This window comes from Emydura macquarii, unplaced genomic scaffold (genome assembly GCF_026122565.2).
Source record: "Emydura macquarii macquarii isolate MOO-44397 ecotype Brisbane River unplaced genomic scaffold, CSIRO-AGI_Emac_v2 contig_3044, whole genome shotgun sequence".
NCBI classification, from domain to species: domain Eukaryota; kingdom Metazoa; phylum Chordata; order Testudines; family Chelidae; genus Emydura; species Emydura macquarii.
In genome coordinates this window covers 5,066,267-5,087,461 of record NW_027133181.1, presented here as the reverse complement: position 1 = coordinate 5,087,461, position 21,195 = coordinate 5,066,267, and the positions used below count along the sequence as shown (strand labels likewise).

General features: G+C 36.6%; 1 long non-coding RNA gene across 1 annotated transcript in view; it reads right to left on the bottom strand.

Moving 5' to 3' along the window:
• The window catches only part of LOC137141356 (uncharacterized), a 135,883-nt gene that overhangs the window by 90,718 nt on the left and 23,970 nt on the right, over nucleotides 1-21,195 (bottom strand). The gene's annotated exons all lie outside the window — the stretch shown is intronic.

Here is a 21,195-nt window from a genome sequence, read left to right as displayed (position 1 = left end):
ACTATTGATGAATTATTTAATTTGCTTAAGATGAATGATCATTCAATAAATACGGTAATTTTAATGAAGTGTTTTAAAGAGAAAAATCTTTGCAATGGAGAGCAGTTTCTCTGTTGTGTATAAATTCCTTCCTGTCCTTTATAAATATCATCTTGCAATGATATATGGTTGTAAGTAATGGTGTTTGAATTATTGACAATCTGTTTTAGTTTGTCTCTCTCTATAGGGCCTCTTGTTATGTGAGCAGATTGTCTCAATGAATAACTAAGGGACTAAAAGCATTGAGCAGACTGCGTGAACAGAAAGTTATTCTTAATTTTTCAAAAAAGATATGCTGAGCACAGCTTGTGAATGATGGACACGTGTTCTAATGCAAGCAGGCAGGCTATATGACTTTCACTGTTTGACCTCACTGAGAAGTGATACCCACTATCTTCATGACTTCGCTGATATTTCCTATAGGGTACATAATTGAATTATAGGATCTCCCACAAGCTTACTGCCTGGAATTCATAACAGAAAGAGAATGCTTAATTCAGTTGCACAGCCAGAATCCTTCAGGAATCATAATAATTATATTACACTACAATATTTCACACACAAAAATTCAATTTATTCTGTGGAGAAAATACCATTTTTTAGTATATAGGCAAAGAACCAGTCAGTCATTTAGCCTATCTCCACCCCATGACTCAAACAGTGTTTACAAAAACTGAAGTGGAATGTTTCAGCATGCTTCCTATATAGTGTTTGGTTTCCTGATATTCACAAGGCATACTCTATATTGAAATAAAGGTCTTGTAATGTCCTGCTAACTTGGAGCTGAGATTTGGTGAACAACTTCATCTCTTTGGAAAGAACAACATAGCTCCCACAAGTGTATTTTTGAGAAGTACTAATTAAAAGAAATGTGTATTGTATTTTAAAATGCTGCATTGCATACTGTTCCTTTAGGCCATTTGGTTTAAGATGAAAAGACAAGGCTCATAAACATGATAAATACCCTGTTGCAATATATAAGGCAACTACCAGAACTCAGTTCCCTCATTTTTTTATTTTTTTTAAGGACTAGCCATTATGTATAGGCAGTAAAGGAACATTTTAAAATGACTGTAAACAAAGGGAATTTTCCATAAAGAAACCTAAATAAAACCTCCCTCAGTATTCCAGTGCATCTATACTACAAATGCATTCCTAAGAGTCTCCTGGAAAGAAGCAATATTCTATTGGAGGCTTATGATGTTTGTCCTGTGCAGAAAGACTGCAAAGACTTGTACATAGCACAGCTGCTAAAAGGCTTCATGTTTGTAAGCATGCATTCTGACCTCTTCCTTCAGTTTACACTTCTGGAGATTCACTTTTCTGCCCCCCGCCCCCCCCCCCCCAAAAAAAAAAATCAACAAGTAGTTCAAGTAGTGATATTTGCTACCATTGTCACAAAAGTAATTTTAAAAAGCTGCAGTGATCTCTAATAGCCTTATTCTCTTTCCAATGGTTATTTCTCCATACAGCCAAAAGCAGCAAAACCTTGTTACACACATCCTGGCCTGACTTCATGTGCAGAAGGATGAACATAACACTATGAAAGCCCTTATCATTTCTATATTTACAAATTCAAGGAAGTCTAGGCACAGATCTCTCAAAGACAAGCAGGAGAAGATCCTTCAGATTCCAGGATGAGAGTAGGTAAAAGACCCAATATATATTTAAAAAAAGATCACAGCAGAAGACCAACCTGGCTATAAAAATCTCGATATTATGCCAGAGCAGCAAGTAGTCTTTATGGTCCCAAATCAGAATAGCATTCCTATTCAGGAAAGTGAAATGGGATTGTGCACCTATGGCAAAACGTCACTGGTTTCCCAGTGTTCAGACTTACAGAACTCTGAAATTCTTCATTAGATTCTTCTACAAGGCTGCAATAAAGAAAGATGCATTCTTAATCCAATGAGCAGACCTCTAGTTTATTACCTATTCCACGACACTCCTTCCTAGTGTGTAATATACACTCCGGTGATGGACTGGCCAGAACCTTATTATTGATTTTACCACCTGGGGAATTTAGACCATGGATTCACTGAATAATTCAAATTCTGGTTGATTTTCCTGTAATGCTAAGGAATCTGGGTACAGTGAGCCAATATGCAGGGAAAGTAGAGGACCAACGCTACCATCAGGGACCTCAGATCATTTGTCTCCTGTCAAGGAGTCTGCCAATTACAAAATTTCATGAGAAGACTCGCGAGCTTCTGCTTTCTGGATGGAAAAGTATAACAAATAAATCTGTAAGGACTTTATTTGGTGGAGAAGTCAAAGACATTGGGAATTAAAAGTATCTTTCAAGCGTGAAGCATCTATATCCAGATATACTTGGTCAGAAATGCGACAGATGGTAAATCTATTGCTATTATTATGACCAATAGTTCTGCAATCATATCCATTTTCCCTGGGTTCACTGTAAATATGGAGTTTTGCATGCTAGTCAGGGTTCCTCTCTAGCCAGACTAATAGGATTCCTAATGGAATATTAATATTTAGTTAAATCATTTAGCTACAATTAACAACTCTTCTTTCAGTATCAGGAATTTGTCAACTAAATATGTTCCTATCCTATTTTATAGAGGTTCTTATAATGCCCGCATCACTGCGATATCTGAGCATTAGAATGGAAAACTCTGATTTAGACAAAACCCCATTTTCCAAAGGGAAAATGTTTCATTCAAACTATTTCAACTAGTCCAACTGAGCACCTTTCATTAATGCACTAAGCAACATGACCAACATCTGTCATGTGTGGGTTATCTTCTCTCTTATATTCTCCACGGGGAGACAATTTTGTGGCATGCTTTCTTTTGGTAGGGTTTTGTTTTTTAAGAATATGTACATGCTGCTATGTGCTATATTAGAGAAGTATGTCTTACACTTGGAGCAAAAGGTGATGAGGTTTGTGATGTTCCTTAATTCCTGTGAGTTTGTCCCACAATCTCGGAATGCCTTCAGAGAAAGCTCTGTCTCCTTCACGGGTTTCTCTCTGAGTCCTATGTATGCATTTTCAATGAATGTATCTGAACTAGCTTTCCTGAATCCCAATGAAGCCTGGATAGTAAATCAAAATCTATAAGTGTATGAAATCCTCTCTTATGCAAGGACTAAATATCAGATTGGAGCCTACCCTGCTTTATCTTGTACTGGATGAGAAAGATCCAAGAGTCTGCATCCCTCATATTTGGTAGGGATGGAATAGACACTTCTTTTGTGTCGGTTGCAAACTGTCAGAATGCCCTGGGCTAAATCCCACATGAGAAATGCAGATTTCAATGGAACTAAATATGAGGACAATGCTGGTAGCAACGTATCTGCACCTGCTGCTGTTGATGTCTTAACAGTGCTATCTTCTGCTTGCTTTTCTGTGAAATAAACATTAAAATATTATTAAAGATTTCCTGATGAGGATGACAACAAGGGCAAGTTTATAGTTGCATGTCTCAGATTTTGGAAGTGGTACTTCCTAATGGTAGCAATATAATATTATATAATAAACTAGCTTCTGCCACCATTTTTTATAACACATAGTACTTTACTCCACAAGTTATCCCATTTGAGTCAATGGATCTACTTGCAGAATAAAGTACTGCTCAACATAAGTAAGGACTATTCTACATATATAGAAAACAGATTACCTTATTGCTTGAGATATATAAAAAGATGACCTTGTATTTTAAGATGAGATCATTTGAGAGGAAAAGGTAACGCTTTTCTCCCCATTCAGATACAATATTTAGAGGTGGCCAAAAAAAAAATGAAAACAAAAATGTGAAAAAAATGATATTTTGACTTGTATTTGACAGCATTTCAAACAGAATTATTTCTTTTCTTTTTTGAATAAAAATATTATTTTCTGTTGTTGCTGATTATCAAAGTGTACATTTTTGAAAAATTAAAAATTTCAATAACCATTCTGATAAAGTTTCAATACACTTTTTTATTCAGAATGGTATGAAATTTGTTTTAAAATTTTCTTTTTTTTTTTAGCCATTCCAATAATGTCTTTATTGGGCTTGGTCTAGTTTTCACATTTAAAAAATAGTTAAGTGAAATCAAAGAATGGAAAAGCAAAGGTCTACCCTTTATTTCTTCCTTTGCTGGAAAAAAGATATAAAATAACCCAAGTCCTCAGTGTGAACTCTGAGAAGACAGAGAGCTAGCTGTCCCTTTCCCCAAAAAGTCTAATCTAAAATCACCAGCTATGAGATTGAAATACAAGTTTTAAATGTGTTCTGTTAATATGATCTACAGTTCCTATGTTTCTAGCAAACACACATTTTATCTACCTTTCTGGAGTATGGAAGAAAAGAAACTTCCTTGACAAACATTTTCTTTCAAATTTCATTTTTCTGTCTTGGTGAAATATTTTTCCTTCAAGGGAAATACTGAACATATTGGCCTGGATTATTTCTTCTAAGCAGAAAAATACTGTGCAGCATCCCTGGGTTGTCTGTGTGTTAATCCAATGGTGATAATCTGGGTACCGTATTTCATAGGCTCACTTGCCTTGTTTTCACACATAACTATGTTTCAAAATCACCTGTTACTTTAAGGTTAGTCTTTATAAAATTGGGAACCTGAACTCTAAGGATAAGACACTGAGTTCTCTTCTCTTATTTTATAGGCACTAATAGTAAACCGAATAACAAAAAATAAAATGTTATTAGTTTCCTCAAATAAGCAGAATAAAATAAAATGTGCTCATAACAATTTATAGTTTTGCCTTAAACAATGTGACTTTTTAAAGAGGAGTTTCCACAATTAGACTGCAGGATTATGCTATATAAATCTAAATTACAGTAAATTTCAGCCATTTCCCACTCCTTAAGGACTGATTATTTAACTGGAGTAATACTTTTATTCATCTATCCTTCCTGCTGCTTCTAACTAAAAGGTCATACATGTACACATATCTATATCATAATAGTCTATCCTTAAAAAGTGTAGTTTCTTATGTCACAGGGTTGTGATATGAACAGGCAGGAGAAGAAGCTCTTGTACCTTGAAATCAAGTTGGAAGTTCAGAAACTATGTATTTATGAACTACTTGGGCTCACATGATTTGTTAAATATTAGTCATATCACCAAAATTAAATCAGTCATTGCTTTCCTATATTTGATGGATGCCCGTAAATGACATTCAACTTTGCCTCCCTCAAAGAATCTGGGCAACATAGCTGGTTTCCTAAGAAATCCTTGAAAAGAAGCTGGTGAGCATTCCCATAACTTCCTACTGTGAAGATCAGATGCGGAAGCTGTTTCTATACATTAAAGCCCATGGATCTAATCCTTGCCGCTTTGAAATCAGTGGGATTTTGACATAGACTTCAAAGCAGCCGGAATTCCACCTCATGTGCTCCAAAGGACTTCAGCACATTAAAAAATAAATAAATAAAGGTATACTAAAACAATTTGTATCAGTGTCCAGGGAATATATCAATACATATAAAATATCATTGGTTAAACAGTACATCCTATGATAATACAATAATCTCGTTTTATGACTTTGGATCATATACGAACACTAGTATAGATTCTTTTTCTTTTGAAGCTGATCACTGTTTACATAACATACATATTTTATTGTATCATCTGTTTGGCATCAGTACATTACTCACAAGTGGCATGTTTTCCCAAACTAATATGAATAAAATTTTATAACACTTCTTCCTATCACATATTTTGTTTATGCCACCTATTTTTTTGTTTTTAGTCTAATCTGCTCTACCCCTTTGAAATACATTAGTAACTATGGAAACAGTTATATGGGCAAATTTTAGTAGAATCCACCACTAAATGTATTTATTTTACATATAAAATCAGGTGATGGAATGGTTTGAAATGCATTGCTGATGAAATGTTGGAGTTCATGTGTTGGTTTTAACTAAACGTTTGGTAGAAATATTGAAATGTCATAAAGAGAGTACAGGACCAGTATTAATAAACTAATTTCAGTGACATGAATGTGCTACTACCTATCTAAACAGTACAGTTTTATTGTCTATGTTATAGAACTAGTCAAAAAACTGGTAGGACTTAATTTTAATTGCTAAAGAGGCTCAAAAGATTCACCTTTTATTGCATATACTCATATCATTTGTAACCCTAGTGATTCCTGCTCATTTTCATCCTGGGGCCAATGCAGGCTTAACCATATACTTTGTTGCATTAATAATATTTCAAAAATGTTTTTAAAGTCTTAAAATTCCTTTCTGGGTTTGGCCAAGCCCTAAGCAATCAATGTCAGGATGTTTGTAAATTTTCATTTGCTAATTTATATAAAACAAAAGCAAGGTAACATAATTGGTTTGATGTACTGCAGTTTTTTTGTTTTGTTTTGTTTTGTTTTTAATCTTATAGTAATAAAATACCTTTATTCAGGATAAGGACACTTTATGCTAACACAGACTTTATGGAGTTCTATAAATGTGTATAAGCCACACCTCTTTCTTTCAGAACAGCAAAGACCCATGTTGAATTTGAATACTCAGTTTTCATGCTGCTTCTTTAAAGTGCCAGGAGCAGCTTCAACAACAGCTTTTCACATCTGTGATCTCAGTTGATTCTATTTTAATCCTTTAAGAGCTAATTCATATGATAGTAAGAAATGTACACAAGAAAGATGCACCCGGAAGTAGGTCCACTGGTCCTCAATGATTGTGTGGATTTACAGAAATCAGAGCTGACCATTCACATGCCCATAAAAAGAAGATGAAAGATCCTTTGATGTTGCATCAATGTGCAATTCATCACACCACACACTCCCAAGATTGCTGCACTAATGGCTTCTTATTCCCTGCCCCCTTTAGACAATTAATGACCAACATTATCCAGCTGATAGATATCACTTTAAACATCTTTTTTTCTCTCCCTAGACACAACTGAGTTATATTTTTAACTTGTTCTATTATTTGTTCTATGCTGGAAATACTTTAAGTAAGATTACTAATTATTATTTGTCTGAACAAAAAGAAAATATTCCATTGATCTGAAAGGGCTTTGAATCAGGCCCAATGGGTTTAAGTGGAATTTAATTTATGTGTAGGCCTTGTATTAACCCTCTGAAAAAGGGCGAATTTCACCCATGCTGAATAAACTATGATACAAATTAAACAGGCCAAGAATAAAGAAAAAATATTAATTTATTTTCAGTTTGAAAATATAATGACACATGAATATGGAGGTTACATTAATCATTCAATACTATTTTTTCCTAAAGCATTTCCTAGGTTAACAATAAAATCAAATCAAATAGAAATATTTTCTATATAAGCAAATTATTCTTGAAGTGGTAGAGAAAATTAAATATAATAATCTGATTAAAGAAATGACGTTCTTTGTCCCCTAAGTGACCTACTTAATGTAAGTTTTAAGATTAGGCAAACCAATACAAATAGAAGGGCATAAGTCAGAAAACAATTATCCACCTTAGCTGCGGAAGTTTTACAGACTTAATTAAAAAAAATACAGAATGTATTACTGCCAATTAGCGCACACCCTCTGCAATTCATTAAAGCCCTCTCCCCCGTGAAGAAGTGACAAACACTCCATTATTCCCTAGAGAAATGAGGCAGCACACAAAGGGGCAATGTCAGACTAAACATGGATTGACCTGTTCATAGCACAAAATTATGTTATTCAAAAATGGAGGAATCTGGACAAAAGGGATGGATCTGTGAGAAAAACCTGTGTAGAGAGAACTCTGATTTGTTTACAGAGTTAGGATGGAGATTTGCTATGTTAATTAAGCTATTATTCAATGACAAAAAAAAGCAATTACTAAAGAAACCCCACTAACACTTGCCCTGAAAAGATACATGCCTTGCTGGAAAAAAAAATGATGAAATAAATACCAAAAACAAGGGTTTGTTTAAAGCTGTTGCTTAATATAGAATTTAACAGCACATTGATCAGAAAGGAGAATGTGACAAAGGATTTATTTAAAAGAAAAAAAGCAGCAAATTTATTAAATAAATCTCTATAAATTATGATCACTATGTGAGACTAAGCCAGGTCTGTTAATCCATCTGCTTCAGTCATGCCTCTTTCCTTTTATCTGCTCCTTATCTTTTTCTTACTAGATGGGAGTACCTACTGCAGCTACCATATCTATGACAACAAAAAAACAATATTTTATATACTAAGGAAGCAAATGCTGTCCCTGTCTCTTTGGCCACGGTGGAACCAGTGTGTTCTGTCACATGCTGAGTTAAAAGAGACAAAAGCATAGGAAGTTGGACCTGTTCTTTGGTTCAGGCCCATCTCTAGCAGAAATTTTTTAAGTGGCAGGCTCTTAAAGATATGTGTAAATGTAACTGATATGATTCCAATTCTGATGTACAAAGTTTGATTTAATGAACATATTTTAAAATGTTATGTTAGTTTAAAAAAATAGAGATGGAATAACAACAAAAATCACATAATTTAAACAGCAATAGAAAACAGCTAAGACAGCAACTGGTCTTTATTATTTTTATTTTGCTGTCAGATACTGAGCCAGATCCTCATCCCTATTATGGTTACTTTGGACTCCAGAGTGCATAAAGAGACCTTACACTTGTTCTAAAGGAGTAACTGAGAATAGCCCTATCATAGGGGAATGTTCAGCTAATACTGAAGGTACTGAAGGCATAATACTAAGGTATGTGATTCTGTGCTAGATCCTAGTTCCACCGCATTGCATAGGGTGCATCATGGAGATTAGTGGGGGCATGACACACAGCAGTCTAGCAGTCCTCACTGGTGTAATTGCTCCTGTAACAGACTGGAAATTTCCTGAACAAACTTTATGTAATTAAGATAAACTTATTGACTTAGGGTTAGTACCTTTGGGATATATTGTATTAAAAACGCGATTGTGTATGTGTTATTGTAGACTTGTATGTATTTTCTCTAGTGGGGAAGAGGATGCTAATGCAATTCTTCTGTTATCAGCCCTTCAAAGCCATGCCTTGGAGAGGCACTCATATACTAGTTCAAACTGGAAACTCCAGGCTCCAACAGACAAAGAAAGGATTTTTGGATACAGAGTCTGGGTTTAAACTGAGTCAGGGCTTTCTTCCTATTCTAGCAAACAAACGGGACATCTGGTCATCAGAGGGTCCAGCCTTTGGAGGAGAGTTGGAAGGACTGGGTGTATGGAAGCCATATAAGACTAGGTGCTTGTTTTGAGCTTGAAGCTGTGAAAAACTTGTAACTGTAAGGAATCCCTTTGAATGAGGGGGCTGGAAGACTGCTCCTGCTAGAATCCATGTTAGGTTAACTGGTAAGCTACTTAGTGCATGTGTAGGTTCTTTCATTGTTTTCAATATATTTTCTCTGTAATTTTTATACCTTAAGAATAAAGTAAGACTTGCATAATAAATGGTGTGATACCTTATCACTGCGGCACTTGCATGTGTTAACTGTCCCTAAAGAGAAAGCAAGCAATTTCTGCTGGGGCAGCCTGTCTGTGCTGGAGATAACAGTGTTGGCTGGGAACTGTGCAGCCTGGAAATACCCCAGTCAAAAGGGAGAAGGACACATGTCTCCATCCAAGAGAGCCAACAGCTGGAGAGCTAGTAGCCTGAGAATGGGTGCCCTCACTGGAATACTAAGCAAAATACAGGTCCAGTTCCCACAAGCTGGGAGAGGTTATAGCAGCTTAGGCTGCTCTAACTTTGTGATGAGGCTGGTTGAATCCGTCCACCAGCCTCAATATCAGGGGAGGCAGAAAGGCTGGTTAGAACCATTTTCACCTCCCTAAGCCATGCTGAGTTCATCCACTGTATTCTGTTATTTTGATATGGCACAGTAAAGTATATTCCACACATCCTCAATGTATTCATTCACCCCATAATTTCTCTCCTCTTTTTCCAGCAAAAGTGTAGCAAAATAATATTGGTACATCTGGGATTGTAGTGTTATTCCCTGGAGAGCCTCTTTGTTATCATATGGAAATCTTATACTTCAATTTATAGGCAACAGTATCTATTCTTAAAGATTAATTAAATAAATAATTGTATTCCCATTGTTCTATTAAACAAAATAGATTAAATAACTCAAGGTACTTTCTACATATAAACCAATATTGGTTGCAAGAAGCCCCTGTAGAAATAATTCACTTAGAAAAAGTGAAAGCTTTAGCATTCACTGTACAATTTTCAATGTCATACTTAATATGTTCATTAACCAATACATCTTTTAAAATTAATATTGATTGCTTACAGTTAATTTCCTTTTTTTTAATTGGAAGTTTTAGAATACAGTTTTTGCATCTTCCCATGTGCCTTTCTTTTGTGTTTCCCTTTGTCCTCCTGAAGCTATTCCCGGCCTTAAAACGTTCTACTCTGAAAAACGATGATGGAAAAATGGCACCTTCATGCTGAACAGAACTTCTCCCTGTGTACATTCAGAGTCATAAAAGATCTGCTAACTATACTAATAAAACCCCATATTTAGTATTTCACTCATCACTACAGACACAATGAAACTATGGGAGAAAGCAATGGATTCTTTCCTGACTTATGTATCCTCAACAGATCTGTTAACTAAGTTCCATTTGAAGGGCCACTTTCTCTCATCATAAATGGGATTGCACCATTGTGCCCAAACACTAATTTGAAGATAAAAAGCTTTATTTGCCTTTCAATGATGTAAATTAGGATCACTCAAATAAATGAAGACAGTGGATTTATGTTGATGTAAACCTGGTGTGCAGTCAGAAACAGAGCTATAGGTGAAATGAGGGCATAGGTGAATTTACATAGGTGAACTGAGGGCAAAATTCAGCTGACCCACAGAATTGCAGGTTCAGATTGTGCCTCTGCTAAGCTTCTTATGGTGGATTCTCTCAATGGGTCCTATATTTTCACAAAGTCAGGGATGGGCACGGAGAGAGCAGGATTATCAGGGAAGTGCTTTTTTTTTTTTTAAGCAAAAATCAAAGAGAATTTTGTTAAAAAACATGCACATAACATATATCCAGGCATAGAAAAGCAAGTGTATAATATTGTCATTTACATATCTTTCTACAACCAGATAATAGCCTAGGGTCATCTTCCACCCCAGATAAAATAATCAGCTCCACAGATGCAGTTGCTGACATCTGAGAACAGGCCTTGCAAAAATCAAATTCATAGCTTCTAAATTTAACTTCCTCAATCCTATTCCATACATAAAAACCAAGGGAAAACAAAAGCTATGAGTATACATATTTAGGGAGCCAATGCACTAAAATTCTTGGCCAACATTTTCAAGCTTGCTTGTTCAAAGTTATTCACATAAATATAAAAAGCCTGAGTTTCAGAGGTGCTGAGCACTCTCGATTCCCATTGATTCTCCCCTACCCTCAACAATGTGTGCACATGATCTTGAGTGTTGGGGAGAGTATATTTAAAACATAGGCATCTAACAAGTCATGTTGTGGTGGTATCATGTTAGTTTGTCACACCATCCTCCCACCCACTCCAGCTCTAACATCCTTGTGGATGTCATTTTCAGCATGTCCAGGCAAGATTCAACACCTGTCAGTCTAGAATTCCAATGACCAATATCTTAATCTGGTAAATTCAGTCATATAAGATTTTTTTTATAAAGTTAAAAAAAAGCTTGTCCCATCTTCCTCAAAATCAATCTTCCTTAAGTCTGGTAACATTCAGGTAAATTTTAATGTCTACTTCAAGGTCATCATAAACCAGTACTTACATCTGATGACATTTTGCAAAGTCCAAAGTGGCCCAAAGTGGCTCATTATTGTTTAACTCTTCTCAGACAATTGCATTGCAAATAAATATATAAAAATCAAGCTTCAAAGATTTTGTTCAAACATTGTTCTGCCATTTATTACAGGCAAATTGGAAAAAAATATTTATTTGCATCAGCTATTTCCTATGCACCATAAAATACTCCAGCTACATGTAAACTGGGAAGTGTTATTTTAGCCTCCCCAGAGTACCCTATACTTTCCATTAATGTAATCTAAACATATGGAGAATGTCTGAATTTTTTTAAATGAACATTAGGGATATAAAATTAATATTTCATTCATAATTCATACCATAATCTCTGTTTATGTAAAATGCCATGTAACCAGGCAACTAGAATTATCACATATCTTTGTGTAGCTCAAATCAAACACTGAACAGGTTCTGTGGATTCTAGCAAGATTAAAAGTTGCAAACTCCAAAGCCTGCTGGAGAACCAACTAGCCCCTGATTGAGGAACATAGGAAGTTCCTCTGTGGATCTGACGTCAGAGCTAAGTCAGTATTCTGTCATTCACAGTGGCCAGTACCATATACTTCAAAGTAAAGTGTAAGAAATTCACCGGTAGTCAGTAGTGAGATAATCTGCCCCCCACATTAGGTCTCATCCTTTTTTAATCTTAAGGTTTTGGTGGCAATTATTTCCAGTTATTTCCACAGTATAATTACACATTACGTGAAAAATAATTTCCTTTTCCTTGTTTTGAATTTGCCAACTTTTAGTTTTATTGAATGTCCTCTGATTCTTGTGTTATGAGATGTGGAGAAATAACTCCCGATCGACCTTCTCATTGTTTTGTATACTTGCATCACATACCATCTTATTTATCTCCTGTCTAAGGTAAACAATCTTTTCTTCATATGAGAGTTTTTCCAGACCTGGTTCATTCTCATTGCTCTTTTCTGAACCCCCTCTACCTCTGCAAGATTCTTCTGGAGGTGGGGTGACCAGCAGTGTGCACAGTCCTTCACATAAGACTGCATCAATTTTATATACAAGACCATACTATATTATGTATATATTTCACCATCCCATTCCTTGTGCATGTTAACATCTTATTTTTCATTACCACAGCTACAAATGTCCCATTCTTGAGCTTATTCAGCTAATTTCAAACCCTGTAAGGTGTATGAATCATTTCAATTTTTCCTCCAACATGCATTACTTTGCATTTTTCGACATTGAATTTAAATTGCCATCATGTTGTCCATACACCTAGCTCATTTTGGTCTTTCTGGTAATCATCAATTCTCTATGGTACTGACTAATCTAAAGAACTTTATGCCATCTGCAGCTTCTGCCAACCCCTTTTCGGATTATTAATAAATATATTAAACATGGGACCTGGTATGGAACCTTCAGGAACCTCACTGTTAGCCTTTTGCCAGGATAAAATTTGATTGCTTATTCTTACTGTTTTCAGTCACCTATCCAGTTTTTGATCCATGACAATACTTTGCCTCTCACCCCACAACTACACAGCTTCTTTAGTAGCATCTTGTATGGGATATTGTCCAAAGCCTTTTGAAAGTCTAAATTGTCACTGCACCAATTCTGCCATGACCACCCCTTGCCCCCCCCCCCCACCCATTCGGTGCTAACAGTCAATCCACGACCTGACCTTATTAGGGTATGCCTATGCAATCGGCTGTGCCTTCGGCTCCCACATCATATATGGCAAACGAAACTTAACATCAACCAGGAAACGAAACCTATTGCAAGTATCCCCCGGCCAATCTGGTGCTGGCACGAAGCCCATAAAAGGGGTCTTATCCACGTCCCTGCTTAAGAGCCTTCCCGAACTACCAGCCTGATCACCTGGTCTGGACTCTCCTGCATCCCCCCCCCCCCCCCGAGCGCGAATCGTCTGTTAGCCGGCCGAGTTCAAGTTTTTACGTTTATTATGCTGTGTCCTTCTCGCCTGGATGGTAAGGAGTTAACTGTCAGTCTGTGTTGCAGCTTCACATTCCTTCCTCCCTATCAGTCTGTAACTTGCAGTTAACTGTTTGTTGTCTTTTTAAAATTAGTTTGTACCTGGCAGTTAACTGTCTGTTTAAAATCATTCTGTGTCTTGCAGTTCACTGTCAGTTCAAATTCAGTTTATATTGTATAGTAATTGTCTGTTTCATATTCTATTGTATTAGTCTAGAAATGGTTAAAAATCTATATTATTCCTGTTGTTTTATAATACAATTCATTTAGTCATTAATCGACTCATTATTGACTCTCGGGGATCATTAACCTGTCAGAACATAAATAAATTACATCAACTGGTCCTCATTTATATACTATTTTGACATGTTCCAATAACTATAAGAGTTTAGTAAGACACTGTTTTCCTTTGCAGAAACGGTTCTGGTTAGATCCTATCATATTATGATTTTCCACGTGTTGTTCTGCTTTTTAATTTCAATTTTCAACCAATTTGCCAGTTACAGATGAAGGCCTACTTGGTCCATTATTCTCTGGATCACTCCTAAATTATTTAAAAAATATAATGCAGCATTTGTAACCCTGCAGTCCTCTACCACTATCACTTTTTTAATGTTACATTGCTTATTTTTGGTAGCAATTCAGCTCCTTCATACCTCAGCTCCTTCAGAACTCTTGGTAGTATGACATCTGGGCTGGGTTTCTAATTGTATTTTAAATAATCAAGCTGCTCCAGCACCTCTTCTTCTGACACCTCAATATCTGAGTGTACCTCAGCTTTGTTAACAGAGAAGAGAAGGGTCAGGGTAGAAATCTCCCTCAACAATTTCAGTGATGAAGACTGATGCAAAGAAATCATTTAGCTCTCAGCAATGTCTTTATTTTCCTTAATAGGTCTATTTAAACCCTAGTGATCCAGTGGACTCACCAGTGTTTTCATAAGTTTTCTGCTTTTGATATTTAAAGTGTCTTGTTTGTTTTATATCTTTAGCTATTTGCTCTTCAAAATCCATTTGGCCCTTCTAATTTTCTCTGTTACTTTAATGCCTGCTGTCAGCTATGGTCCTATGTATTAGCTTTGCTAGAGTGATATTTCCAGATTTTGAAGGATTTCTACTTGGCTCAAATACTGTTTTAAACTTTGCCATATAGGTTTACTCCTTGCCTCCTTTGTTCCCTTTTTGGTCTGTGGTACTAGACTCATTATTTTCTTCAAAGACACTTTTTTTTTTTTAAAGGAACATCCATTCCATGTGTAAGCGGCAATATACAAGGGGCAGGTTGAGTACCAAGAAGTGACAGGAGCTGAGCCACTAAGTAATAGTCCAATAAAAGATATTTCCCACCTTGTCTCTCTGTGTCTCTTCTTGATATTCTACCTGTCCCTTGGATGTTGAACTCAAGTATTTTGTGCTATTACTTCATGGATCAGCTAATGTCACTTCTTGAATTAGCTCCTGTGTGTTGCTTAAGACTAAAAACACTCTTTTCTGCTCTAGAACTGTTCCAAGAAGTGATCAGTTCAAGGGTTGAGAAATTGTTTCTCTAAACTTTGTCCTATTGTGACTTTTGACCAGTAATTGGGGACTTCAATTACCCACACAATCATTTTGTTCAATTTTATTGCCTCTGATCTTTCTCAGCATTGTACATTCAATCCTATTTTCTTTTTCCAGAGGCTGATAACATAGCCCTATTAATATTATTACTAGTTGGGAATTGTACCCATATAGATTCAACAGAGTGGTCCACTCCATTCAATTTTTATATTGATAGATTCTATGGAAACCTTTAGATACAGCGTTATTCCTGTACCTCTCTGCGCTAGTCAGTCTTTCCTGTATAATTTGTAACCAGAATTTACAGTATCCTATTGGTTTTCATCATTCATAATCATCATGTTTTCATAATGCCACCAAAGTCCTCATCAATTGCAAGCCATTCTTATTCACCTATTTCTGCTTTTAATCGTCTTGTATTTAAATATAGACATTTATAGTTTTTACTCTGGACTAGTTATCTTTTTTATTTAACTCTTTAATCTGACCCTGCTGATTTTACAGAATTTAACTTTGTATTCTTATCCTGTCCCTGTTCTATTTTAGTTTTGATTTGCATTCTACCCTTCCCTCAATACACAGATACCATTGCATTACTGACATCTGATTTGGGTCTTTCTCAATGTCACCTGCTGAAGCTGTTTCAGCTGAAATGCTTATTACATTAGAGGGACAGAATTACTCAGTATAGCTCAGTAGTTAGGGCACTCACCTGGGAGATGGGAGAATCAAGTTCATATCCCTGTTCCAATGACTAATTATTTATAAACAGTAGAACAACTGCAACAGAAGAGACAGAGTGAGCTATATCAGAAGATCATAACCCAGTGGCTAAATACTCTCTTGCTATGTAGACACCCAATTTCAAATCCCTTCTCCAAATCAGCCAAAGGGAGGAATTGAACCTAGGTCTCCCTTACACCATGTGTGTGTCCCTAACTGCTGGGCTAAAGCTTATAAAGGAGGCACCAGCACTGCCACCACCTCCTCATCCTATTCTGCGAATCTTGCCCTTTAAATACAGCCAGAAATAAAACCAAAACATTTGCCCACCTCTACCAATGAGGCCCTGACCCATAGCCTTCTAATTAGTAATCTAAATTTAGCTTCCAGGACCTTTATTCTACATTTCTCTACCTCATTGAACTATAGGCTCTGAGGACTGGGTGCATATGTATGCTACTTGGACACAAGGCAAATGGTTGTTCATTCTGCAGTCTGTGCAATAAACAGGGCAAAACCCACCCTGTGCACTGCTGATCTTCTATCTGCTTGGAGTGGCTTCTCAATTTATCTGGGTCCTCTCCTCACCTGAGAAGGACTTTTTGCTGATTAGCTCTGTACATATAGGTATGTGGAACCAAACCCAAAGGGATTATTTCCTTCCACATCCTTTATCGTTGGTAGTTAATCTCCTGAAGTCTCTCATTCCAAAGAGCCTAGTACAATGCCTCACTGAAAGAGTAATGGTAAAAGGTATTAAAGTCCTTTAATATTAAGCTTAAACCAATTTTACAATCAGAGTTTGACTGCTTTATTGACTGCTGTTATTAACTGTTCCCATAACAGCTGCAGCCCTGGCAATTAGTTATAGCCTCTAAACCAGACTGTAGCTTTTATCCCCCAAAATAATCTCTTAACTTGAGTGTAAGATTCAAGAAAAAGTAAGGACAATTTACCTGAGGGAACTCACACTCCATCCATACTCCCCTGTTATCACTTTCTCTGTTGCTTCTCACCACTCTCTTAACAGAAATATCTCTCATCTGATTTCAATCTTCAGAAACACTAAACTCTCCTGTAACCCTTCTCTGTATAACTCATATTCTCGTTGGTTTTGACAGGAACATTTCTATACAAAAGTACCTCAGAAAATAGGTTCACAGACCTACTCAAACAAACAAAAAGTATCCTAAGAAAGGTGAAACAGTCTGGCTTTCCCCCACTTTCAGAATGGAAAATGAGACTTGCACTTACACTTCAATGGAAGAAATCACCTTATCAAGAAAGGGCAATCGAGACCTACTTACCAAGGGCTTGATCCAAATTAGCTTCACTGGGGGTCTTTCCACTGACCTCTATGAGATTTAGGGCTTGTCTAGATGAGGAAGTTAGTGCATGGTAAGCCAACTCCCCATGTGTACACACTTACTTTGCACTAGGAGTGCCCTCAGGCAGTTTAGCTTAGTACACTTCCAAAGTGCATTAGGCTACTATGCATAAAGGCACTCAGTGCTCAGTCAGGGTGTCCACATGGGGAGTTAGCACAAAGTAGCAAGTATGCACAGGCTAATGCAGGTTTTTTCCCCATGTAGATCAGGTCCTAGATCTTGGAAGATAGTACAAGGATACCAACTTAAGCATCACTTCATGAAATAAGCCCAGGATCTCTGATCCACTGGATCCACATTTGATACTCATCACCCATACCCATCCTTCACATCTGAACCTTCCATTACCATATTCGTCAATCCCTCTGCCCATCTCTATCACTGTGGGCATGGGACAAAGGATGTCTGTGCTGGGCCACATTCCTGGGGGGGTTGGGAGTTGGGCCCAGGCTTTGGACATGAATTGTCCTCTGCAGGACCCCTGACTTGGGCTAAAAAGGCCATATACTACACAAGCAATAATCATGTGCAAACCACAGCAACCTTCTAGCCTTGAATTTAGGGACAGAGGGAGCAAATCAGGGCAACGTTCTAGCAGTGACTGGAGCAGGGCAGACCTACCAGTTAGGTACCATGGTAACCAAGGCATAATATGAGTGGGCTATGTTCTCCCTTTCATTCCTCCCCCCATCACCTGGACAAAGAATGTAGTAAGAAGAGTGGTATCTCTTCTTTACCAGACCTCTGGTTCTCCCTTGTTGCTAGTTTGTTCTTTTTATAGTAAGAATGCATATGCCATGCAGGTTAAGTAGTAAACAACAAACAGGGGTGGGTATAATTATATGCCTCTCATAGCCATCAATATTCATTTTATAACCATTTATGTCACCAAATAGGGATTTTATGGGGCGTTGTAGAAGTGTGTGCATTTACATATTATTTTAGATAAAAAGTTGTAAAGTAGTGAACTCGGGGCTCACTTTTTTGGTCACAAGGCAAAGGGGAACGAGTGGACTAGAGGCTGTTACCAAATAAATGCTCCTTATCACTCCACCCAGCTCAATCTCTCTCTTCAACTGACCCTGCAACAATCATTATCCTTTATTTTATTTTTATTTGTTTATTCTCATGAAGAGCAACAGGATACATGGTATTTACATGCTCCTACGGTGAAATGTAGGCATCTCTTGAAGGAAGAAACAATTGGGTTTTGGAAGATTATTTTTATGGGGGTGTTTTTTCCTCCGTCTTCCACCCCTCCCATTGTTTCAAACACAAACTGTATGGAGTAAATTAATTTAGCACGGACATAATGCATTCCTTGTTAGCATAGGTCTGGTATAGTGTACTTGAAAAATAAAACTAACTGAGAAAAAAAAATTTGACAAGTCTGATCATGCAGTCCTTACTCAAGCAAAAGTCATAGTGAGGTATTCAGAATTCCATTGATTGATATTATATTAGAGCAATACCCATAATTTCCATCACACTGAGTATTCTAATTTACTCCTTTTTTTAATGTGACATGAGCCAGACACTACCATTAGTTGGCAGATGCTGAAACAGATTGTGGGGCTAAAAAGTAAATGAACAAAATATCTATAGAACATATTTCACAAATTTATTTAAATTTGCTGACAACTGAGGATGAGACTGAGGATCTGGAAGAGAGTTGATACTGATTGAACATAGGAGAATGAATAAGGATGTAGGAGGATGGGGAGGCATGACTAGATAATGTATAAGGCTCCAATCATTCACTGAAATCCACACAGGCAGAGACACTGAACCTTCAACCAAGCCCCATCACTTCAATGGGGAGGCCATCCACTCAGAGTTTACTTTCGAAGTGGGCATTTGCAAGCCATGTAGTTCTTGTGTGAACTGTCTAAGATAAAGGTCTTTTTCTTTATACACTAAGTGTTATTTTATTGATCCATATTATCTACTAAATCTCAAAAAGTGTTTATGATCTTGCTCTAACATGCTATTGAACTTAGTCTGCTGAAAAATCGAAGCAGTGAAGCTCAGTATGCTAAATTTGTACCACATCATCAATGTGCAGCTAACAAAGCATGTAATTTTTACCTTTGTTAGAAAGAAAAGCAACTCAATGGCTAAGATGAAATTTAATCTCTAAAGCATGTTAAAGTAATAAGCTGCCAGTAATGCATGTATTTCATACTGCAAAGTATACAATTATGCAGTACTAATGTTAAAGACTACAGTTTGATCCATAAACTATGTACCTTGCGCTATTAATTGTATAAAATATCTGCCAGCAAAATATATTAAGCAGTTTGGTTAGCAAAAACTATTTTAATTCAGAAAATGATACAATTCAATCCTATTAAATGTTGGTTTTCAGAAAATGAAATATGCAATTTCCTCTCACTCTCATAGGTAGTGGGATCTACAACATACAATTGGAGTCCCAATACTGAAATCTTTGGGTTGAGAAATCTTGGGTTCAACAAGGAATGCAGAAAATCCTAAATCAGTACAATATGTAACATTCTTCTAAAGAAAGAACAATATGCATATATCAGCAAAGCATCCATTATAATTGCAAAAAATAGATCTCCCATACTAGAGTATAGAATTTCTAGAGTGCATTGGTGGGAGATGGGGGAGAAATTTTGTGAATACATTAACTGAACACAAATTTGCCTTTTACTTGTTGCCTTTTCATTTTGAAAATGACAACTATGTGTTAATTAAGACAAGTGATTCATACTTGTCACTTTTAGCTTTAATGACTGATAATAATTTATGAAATGTACTACCACTTCTTTACTTGGTAGGGCCATTAAGTAAATATATAAGGAATGCCTCATGATCACTTCTGATACAACAAATACTTTTAAGTTAAAATTAAAAGGAAAGGGCTTAGTAGCATAATTTTATGACTAATCCTATCCTTTACTCTTTTCTAAAGTTTGAATTTAATGGGAATATTTCGACATCTCCTTTAGTTCATCTTGTTTCCATATGTTTCCCACAAACTGAGTTAAACTCAAGTCCTATTCCATTTTGGTATGTAGATGGCATTACATTCATGCATTACAAAAAGATACATTCATGTGGACGTGTATGTTTAAATAGGCTGTGATTCCATGGAAAGATTATTCCTGCCAGAGGCGGGAGTAATCTGCATGAGATATAGGAACTATCATTTATACCAAAGTGCACTGACCATGCTGATCTGGTTAACATTTCCATTGGTTACTGGGGTCTCTCCTCGGTTCCTATTTAAATATTCTCAAAATCATACAACAATTATTAGTTTCTATGCTGCCTAAAAGACATTCAAGTTTGCTATTTCAGCATATAGGCCTGAACACATGTGCCAAAGTCATTGAAATAAAATGTGCAATTTTTTTTTTTTACTATTTGGATTGTAAATTGACCTGTATCCTATTCTGCTGGATTTAGTTCAGCCCCACAGAAGCAGGGACTATTGTGCCAAGAAAGGTATTCACAGTGCAGGCAAGCAGGTGGTGTTGGAGCATGAGTGTCCTGGACCATGACCCACACATCAGAGTTTGGGACATTCAGTTTGGGACAAATCTGGGCGGCTGAGAGATGTTTGGTGAAGCAGGGATTGTGGTGCAAGGTGTCCACAACTACTAAACTTTCCACTCCTGGGAATCATTCTCCCTGGGTTATGCCACTGGTATAACCAAGACTAAATCAGTCCGTAGAGGGCTTTTGTGTGTTTGTTTAAGAGCTCAGTTTATTGAATATTAATCACTGGCTCCTGGCAGGAGGTCACAAACTAGCTATTGTTTCTCAGGCTGTCAA